Raw genomic sequence first — 9,498 nt, 5'->3', positions numbered from 1 at the left:
TATTGATGACGATGAGAATCAATACTGTTGCATAATAGATGATGCATTACCTGAAGACATTCGAATAATGGATAAAGAGATCAATAGATTTAATTATCAGATCTCTCGATGAATAACGAGAAAACAACTAACTGTTCTTCTAAGAAGGCTTATAGCCTCCTCGAAACTAACTTTAAAATAGAAACTGAATTATTAATAGCCGAAGAATCGAATCATCATGGAAGTGAATTTCAGAATGAATATTGTTTGATTTTTAAGAAGTTGGTGGGGTGGGATATTGAAGTCATGAAAGCCTAGAAATGATATTGCTTGGGGCTACGCCTTATGAAAAGGAATCGCTCTCCTTTCTTGGGAGCAGCTACTAAATTTGATACATTTCTTTTAATTACAAGCATAAAATGATTCATTGAGATGAATTTTCAGAATACGAAGGAAACACGTGTATACCTCCAAGTTAACTGACACACTCGTAAATTACTGGTGTACGTACAACATGTGCGTCTGTACATACTGGTATGTATGTTATGTAAAAATACAACAAACACAAGCGTATATACGTATATATATATATATTCAAAATGTGACCGCGTGTGTACTGTTGGCGGGTTTTTTTCGTCTGTCTTCCCTTCTCTGGATCTTTCCTTCTCCTGTGTTTCCAACGAAGAGCTCCGTTCGAAACGTTAAACCCTCCTTCTTTCCTTCTTTCCTGAGCGTCCAATAACACTATATTTGTTCCACGTCCTCGCGTTATGTTTTTTTTGTGCTTTCATGTTTGGATTAACTATATATATATATATATATACTTACATACATACATACATACATACATTTATGGCTGCCCCCTCGTTATCGAGTATGGCCATTGCACGAAGCTTAACTGTTACTGGTGCTGTGATCGAAAGTGACTTTTTAGCCCAGCTAAAGATCTACAATGTCTTGTACAGAATTGGCAACTAATACCTTTACCGGTAATAGCCGGTTGTAGTTGTAACTGGGCTTCATGTACCTTTGCATGTCGTTTAAGTCCTCCTGCCGAATTACACTCTCTTCCACCTGCCCAACAGATATGATTAGTATGGTGTGTTACAACACCACCAGTGGCCAGGTTGTCACTCATCTGTCTCGTTTTATGACTACAAAGATGACTCTTGAGTCCAGCTTTACTGAGGCAGGGTCTTGCACAGACATTGCATGTCAGAATCAAAGGAAGACCCTTCCCTTCTGGAAGTGTAACAGCGATGCCCTTCCTGACATCCCTCCTTACTTTCTCATGTGCAACTCGAGATTTCTCAAACGTGGCTGTCCCTTCAACACAATCCTTCTCCACCTGCTACAATCAATAGCTATGCCTTCCCATGTGTCAGGAGAGATGCAAGCATCTCTTAAGGAAGCCTTCAGCAAGTCCTTATACCTCTTTTTTTTGGTTTATGTGGAGGTCGTTCTCCTTTAGCTAACTCTCCATAAAAGAGTTGTTTTGGCATCCTTTAATCCTTCATTCTGACCAGATGACCACTCCATCTGAGCCTTTGCTTTAACACAAGAGATTCTATACTTTCACATCGAGAGCCTTCGAGTATTTCAAGATCACTGATGCGGTCTTTCCACTTAATGCTATAGATCCGTCTGAGGCACATCTGTTGGAAATGTTCCAGATGTTTAAGGTGGTATCGATATGTGACCCACGTCTCGCAGGCATAGAGAAGAGAAGGGAGCACATATGCCTTGTACACCTTTATCTTTGTCTTTCTGCATATGTCTCGCCAACTCCAGAGGCGCTTTTCTAGCCTTCCGAAAGAAACACTTGCTTTCCTAATTCTGTATGGAACTTCATCCACATTGCCATATCTATTAATAGTGCTTCCCAGGTAGACAGACTGATCGACTACATCAAGTCGCTTACCATTCACATAGATATTTGGTACACTATACTGCTTACCAGGGGCAGGTTGATGCATGACAACAGTTTTCTTGAGATTGACTGTCAATCCTAAGGCAGTGCAAGCATCAGATTGACTATACTGTCTAAAAGAAGTTAGTAAAGCAGCAAACCGCCCAAATAGAGCATTTACTAACTTCTTTTAGCCAGTATAGTCAATCTCTTCTTCCAACATAGTAGTTCTGAAATGAACAGAAGTGTGATCAGCATCTTCTCATGTATCAGGAAATTACATCTACATTATTATGGATAAATTCATCATCTCTGAGTATGAAATATCTCCTCACATCTCCGGAAATTACACCTGCATTATTATGGATGGATTTACCTTTTCTGTGAAGCTAACAAACTTTTTTAAAAACCTTTTATAAAACTGTGCATCATTAGAGAACTTTTGAAGTCTGCTTACAATCTAACTTTGCTTTTTATAGAACTCTCTTCGATACTTCATGAGTGTAGCCTCACCCACCCCCTAGGATGTTTGGAAAACTCATATGTGTTTTGGCTGATGAATACGGGACACTTGTATTTGCTGCAATATTTGCAGCTTTTAAAAAAGCTGTTCTTCGTATGAAACAATTGTACTGAACAACTAATCCATTCTTGTTGCTTTTTTCTTGTATATATATATATATATATATATATATATATATATTCAGACAAAATTTAATATTCTCCAAATATGTCGTTTTAAAAGTACACTTAAATAAACTTATATTGACATTTCTGACAGCCATTAAATGCAGAGCTAGCAAACTGAAACCGCTCCTCTTGGTTGCTCGATCTGCTAAAAATATCAACCAAACTTTCCTCAAACCACATTTTATTGGTTAAAAAAGAGAGAGAGACAGAGATTTGATACATTATATCTGATAAAAAATAAACTTTCATTCGACAGGAACTCCTTGTATTGTAGGTTTGCTCATTCGGTGCTGACATTTAGGACTTTAGGTTATATTCTGAAACCTCTTCTTTAATGCAAAAAGTGCATCAAGTGCAATAAAGGAGCTGATCCTTTTATCCATAGGAGATTCATATTATAATCACAGTCGAAAGTTCTACTTATGCTGAGGGTGACAAAATGGTTTTCGAAGACAGGAACCTCCCTCTGACGATACAGAGTAGTACCAGAGGCTCTGACTTTACAGAAACGGTACTGGTGATCATTAATGAGACAGAGGAGGAGAGATTCAAGTTATTGGAGGACATTGTTGTTAGTGGCTGTCTCAATTACCTTAGAGATAGTAGAAGTGAGTGCAACAGGGCAATAGTTGTAGGGTCAGAGAGGTCTTCTGTCTTGCAGACAGCACATTACGATACAGTACCCTGCTGAAAGATGACTGGAGGCGCGTGGCGTAGTGGTTAGGGTGTTGAACTCATGATCGTAATATTGTGATTTTGATTGCTGGGTCGGGTAACGCGCTGTGTTCTTGAACAAAGCATTTTATTTCACGTTTCTCCAGTTCACTCAGCTAGTAAAAATTAGTAATCCTGCGAGACAAAAATGCTGACAAAAATGAGTAATACTGCGAGGGAAGATGTCATCTTTGGTAACGATCGGAAGACCGCATCTTTGGGGCAATACTCGGCTCTACTCTAAACGCATCATTATTAATACAGTACTTAAGGCGGTGAGCAGGCAGAATAGTTAGCACACCGGACGAAATACTTAACCCGTTGCTACGTTCTGACTTCAAATCCCGCCGAAGTCGACCTTGCCTTTCATCCCTTCGGAGTCGATAACTTAAGTACCAGTTGCGTACTGGGGTCGATTTAATTGAGTGGCCCCCCGCCTCCCCAAAAATTTCAGGCCTTGTGCCTATAGTAGAAAGACTTATTAATACAGTACTTAAGACGGCGAGCTGGCAGAATCGTTAGCACGCCGGGTAAAATGCTTAGCGGCATTTCGTTCGTCTTCACGTTCTGAGTTCAAATTTCGCCGAAGTCGACTTTGGCTTTCATCCTTTTGGGTGTCGATAAATTAAGTACCAGTCAAACACTGCTGATCGATTTAATAAACTAGCTCCCTCCCCACCAAATCTTAGGCCTTGATTTTTTTCACTATAAAGGATTATCAATGCAGTGCTGAACACTGCATCTTAGTTCCAGCACGAAGCACTTCTGTCTAGTAGCGAAAACTGCATATTTGGTGCAGCACTAAACACTTCACCATTGATACATAATTAACACTGCGTCTATGGTGTAACATTAGTGGAGGCGCAATGGCCCAGTGGTTAGGGCAGCGGACTCGCGGTCATAGGATCGCGGTTTCGATTCCCAGACCGGGCGTTGTGAGTGTTTATTGAGCGAAAACACCTAAAGCTCCACGAGGCTCCGGCAGGGGATGGTGGTGATCCCTGCTGTACTCTTTCACCACAACTTTCTCACACTCTTACTTCCTGTTTCTGTTGTACCTGTATTTCAAAGGGCCGGCCTTGTCACTCTCTGTGTCACGCTGAATATCCCCGAGAACTACGTTAAGGGTACACGTGTCTGTGGAGTGCTCAGCCACTTGCACGTTAATTTCACGAGCAGGTTGTTCCGTTGATTCGGATCAACCGGAACCCCCGTCGTCGTAACCGACGGAGTGCTTCCATCCATGGTGTAACATTATTCAGTGCACGTTTGGTACAATACTGAACACGATCCTTAAAGCAGTAATAAACACAACAGTACTGAACACTGCATCATTGTTGCATTACTAAATAGATCATTGTTAGTACAGTGCATAACAAGTATTAATGCCAAGCATGTCTTTTTTTATTAATATTGGACGCTTCATCTTCATGTGCAAATCACATTTCATATATGCACTTGCACTAACATTTGAATAAATGAATTTTACTGCTCCAGTGCCTGTTACTTGGCCTTCTCAGACTTTTCTTTCAATCTTCGTTGCTAATCTAGCATATTGAATATCGTAAGCATTTTTTAAAAGACTGGATCTTTTGGTCTTGTATGGCTTTTATAAAGTTAAAACTAAAGAGAGCGAAATATTATTCATCAACATTTGACCCTATTAACCCAAAGTACATAGATGTATATAAGTCAGCCATATTTGTATCTGTGTTCGCAATGTTTGTGGTGGAAGGTTGCTATACAGCACCAGTGGTGAGTTTTTGGTTATTGGACGTCATCTATATTGATATATGGATCGATATAAATATGTGGCTGGTGCACATGGTTAACGTAATTTACATTGGGCATAGAAATTCCTGTTTAAGAATATATGTAAGTATATATACATATGTACACTCGCACGCGCGCACACACACATACATACACACACAAGTGCAAGCGCACAAATGTAGGAAGACACGCATATACACAAAAATACATACATACATACATACATACATACATACATACATACATACATACATACATACATACATACATATGTACATATATCTGTATGCGTGTGTGTGAGTTAGTATGTGTAAATGAAAATCCATTAATTCATCAAACCACGTATCCATATTCGTGTAAACATGCTGTTCAAAATACGCAAGCTGTAAGGATACTGAGAGTTGGACATTATTTTCACTTTCTTTCAATCTTTCTATCATACTCTTCTCACCCTTACTATCTAGTCATTTGCATACATATATATATATATACATATATATATATATATTGGTAAAACGGTAAGATAGCAAAAGAAAGAAAGATACCTCAATATTATGTAAATAGAGGAAATTTATCTATAAAATAATATGTTACAATTACTCAGTAGTCAAGATAAAACTCTGAGTTTCAGATGCCGAAGTGGGAATCCACAACGTCATCTCTTCGGTTATCTGGCTATTTGAATACGCTATTCCTATCTATATATATATATATATATATATATAGGTATGTATGTACATTATGTATATGTATATAGATACACAGATAGATAAAGAGAGAGAGATACATATAGATATATGCATATGTATATTATGTAACTGCGGATACCTTGTGAGTGATTATTGTCTACTGTATATACCCATATATATAAGTATATATACATATACAAGTATGAGTTAACATATTGTGTGTGTGTGTGTGTGTGTGTGGTGTGTGTGTGTTGTGTGTGTGTGTGTGTGTGTGTGTGTGCGTGTACATACATATATATCTTTTACTTACATATGCACATACAGAGGCTGGACAAAATAATGGAAACGCCTAGCATCATAGCATCAGGAGTTTGAAATATCTAAAAAACTGTCAAAAGCTTGTTTATTGTATGTTTTTTTTATTTATTATTAGTGTTGTTTAATACGTAGTGTGCTAAAACTGCGGTTTCTTTTCAGATATCATCAGAAAAAGGTAATTAAAATTCATTAAAATGACAGATCTGTCGGACTTTCAAATATGACAATTTCTTGGTGCTCGTATGGTAGGCGCTAGCGTAACGAAAGCAGCCGAAATGCTTGATGTATCAAGAAGTACTGTCTTGAACGTAATGACAGCATTTGAGAAACAGGGGGAAACCTCCTCGCTGAAACAAAACTCCGGAAGAAAGCCAAAACTTTCAGATAGGGACCGTTGGACTCTTACGCAAATTGTTAGAAAGGATCACAAAAGTACAGCTTCCAAAATTACTGCAGAGCTTAATGACCACCTCGAGAACTCGTCGAGATCTACACAAAGCCGGATTTCACGGGAGGGCTGCAATCAGAAAACCCCTACTTTCAAAATCAAACGTTGCTAAACGTTTAGAGTGGAGTAAAAACCTACAGAATTGGTCCCTAGAGCAGTGGAAGAATGTTATTTTCTCAGATAAGTCATCCTTTACCTTATTTCCGACCACCGGCCGAGTATACCTGTGGAGACAGTCAAAAAACGTATTTAACCCAGATTGCCTTCTTCCAACTGTTAAACATGGAGAAGGATCTGTGATGATCTGGGTGGGAGCTATATTTTGGAAATCCGCTGGCCCAATGGTTTCCTTTCATGATAGAATTAATAGTCAAGACTATTTAAGCATTTTATCTGATCAAATTCATCCTATGGTTGCGGAACTGTTTCCGAGGGGAGATGCAATCTTTCGGGATGATTATGCACCAATTCACACGGCTAAAGTTGTTACTGAATGGTGCGAGGAACATTCTAGTGAAGTTGAATATCCTTATCTGGCGACCACACTCACCAGATCTCAATATTATTGAACATTTATGGTGCATTCTAGAAAAACAAGTAAGGAGTTAATATCCTTCACCATCTTCACGACAAGAACTAGAGACTGATTTAGCTTAAGAATGGACAGAAATTCCTTTGGAAAATTTTCAAACTTTGTACGAGTCCGTACCTCGTACAATTCAAGCCGTAATTACTGCCAAATGCGGTCCTACTCCATATTAAAATTCATTTATTTGAAATTTTAAGGTGTTTCCATTATTTTCTCCAACCCATATATATATGTGTGCGTATACGTATGTATGTGTTTATGTATATATAAAGGCGGCGAGCTGGCAGAGACGTTAGCACGCCGGACGAAGTGCTTCGCGGCATTTCGCCTGTCGCTACGTTCTGAGTTCAAATTCCGCCGAGGTCGACTTTGCCTTTCATCCTTTCGGGGTCGTTAAATTAAGTACCAGTTACGCACTGGGGTCTATGTAATTGACTTAATCCGTTTGTCTGTCCTTATTTGTCCCCTCTATGTTTAGCCCCATGTGGGTAATAAAGAAACATATATATAAACCCACATATATGCATAATATATACATGTTTTGAATGCAACAGAAGGCCTCTTGAGAACCAGATTCAATAACTAGAAGTATGCGTCCAAGATTCAAGGGAGGCGTATTATCGCATGCATAGACATTGAAGTAAGCACCATGCCTAGCGACATTATGAGGAGGAAACTAGAAATGCGCCAACATTAATTTAACAGTGATACGAGACACACCCTGCTTGCCGGGAAAAGAATCCTGTTGAACTTTACTTCGCCCAAGCTCCAACTAAAACTTTATAAGTAGGGCTTTTTAATACTGCCCTTATGAGTGCTGATATAAATATAAACGCTGACATACGCTCCACCGATCCTTTCCCTAACCGTAATGTGAGGAATTAAGACAAGACTTGCCGCATTCAACTTTCCTATATAGAAGCCCTTGTAAACGCATGCATGTTACGACTACACATGATTCTGAAATTAATCGTCCCGCAGCAGCTTTCAGGTCCACTCATATTTATCCCCACTCCACCCATAGCCTAATCTTAACCCCACACAACAAACGCATATCTTATGTAATAGGGGGTCCATTTTGATCCCATGCAGTAACATCATCAAGTTTCCATTGACAAGCGCACACACCATACTATACCTATTATGCCTATCAGCCATTTCTGAAGATTGCTGGAGTTCGTTCCCACCTTTGGTATGAAACCATTTGTTAATTTGGCTATTATAAAAATATAATATAGTATTATATCAACAATACTAATATACCACTAATTGTATAACGAATGACTCACAGACTTTTAGACATCTTGTACATACATACATACATACATACATACATACATACATACATACATACATACATATATTTATACACGCACACACATACATATGTATATATACAGGCGTAGGAGTGGCTGTGTGGTAAGTAGGTTGTTTACCAACCACATGGTTCCGGGTTTAGTCCCACTGCGTGGTACCTTGGGCAAGTGTCTTCTACTATAGCCTCGGGCCGACCAAAGCCTTGAGTGGATTTGGTCATATATGTGTATATATATATATATATATATATGTGTATTGTGTGTATATGTTTGTGTGTCTGCGTTTGTCCCCCCCCCCACATCGCTTGACAACCGATGCTGGTGTGTTTACATCCCCGTTACTTAGAGGGCTCGGCAAAAAGAGACCGATAGAATAAATACTAGGCTTACAAAGAATAAGTACTGGGGTCGATTTGCTCGACTAAAGGCGGTGCTCCAGCATGGCCACAGTCACATGACTGAAACAAGTAAAAAGTAAAAAGTAAAGTAATATATATACACATATATCTATGTGTTTAAATGAGTGTGATTATATGTGGGTGGAAGATATTGTTGCGCGAAATCTGATAACTTATTTTTTCACTCTGCCCTCTGGTAGTGGCTTTGAGCAAAACAATTTTTTTCGTAATAATTGCGAATTAAATATTCCTACACACATACACACACGCACACACGCATACATACACATACGCGTTCATATGCGTATACGTATATACATATATATATATATATATATATATATATACGCACATGAGTACATATATATACATACACACACACACACATATATATATATATATAATATATATATATATATATAAACCTATATATCTATATGCATACACTTATAAATACATATGAATACACTCTCCTACACATACATACAGATATACATGCATACATGTATAAACAAACACACACATACAGACAGACAGGAGACAGACAGGCAGGCAGACACGCATTCGACCAACTGAAATATATAATATATATTAAAACCGGATGAAAATCTCAATAAATGCTACACTTGTGTTTTCGGATTTCATCTTTTGTACGGTTCACTGGTGTTTTGTGCA

The 9,498-nt window shown here is 38.5% G+C and overlaps 1 long non-coding RNA gene across 1 annotated transcript in view; it reads right to left on the bottom strand.

The window, feature by feature from the left end:
• LOC118763771 overlaps positions 1-9,170 on the bottom strand; it is a 25,420-nt gene extending 16,250 nt beyond the window's left edge. Inside the window, exons 1-2 of the long non-coding RNA XR_004999524.1 lie at positions 9,142-9,170; positions 7,448-7,450 (exon numbers count right to left, since the gene is read on the bottom strand). This is a non-coding gene — a long non-coding RNA (uncharacterized LOC118763771). The remainder of the gene's footprint in view (positions 1-7,447; positions 7,451-9,141) is intronic.
• Positions 9,171-9,498: the final 328 nt, after the last annotated feature.

This window comes from Octopus sinensis, linkage group LG6 (genome assembly GCF_006345805.1).
Source record: "Octopus sinensis linkage group LG6, ASM634580v1, whole genome shotgun sequence".
Taxonomy (NCBI): domain Eukaryota; kingdom Metazoa; phylum Mollusca; class Cephalopoda; order Octopoda; family Octopodidae; genus Octopus; species Octopus sinensis.
Note: the sequence above shows the minus strand (reverse complement) of the source record. Positions and strands in the feature narration are given on the sequence as shown.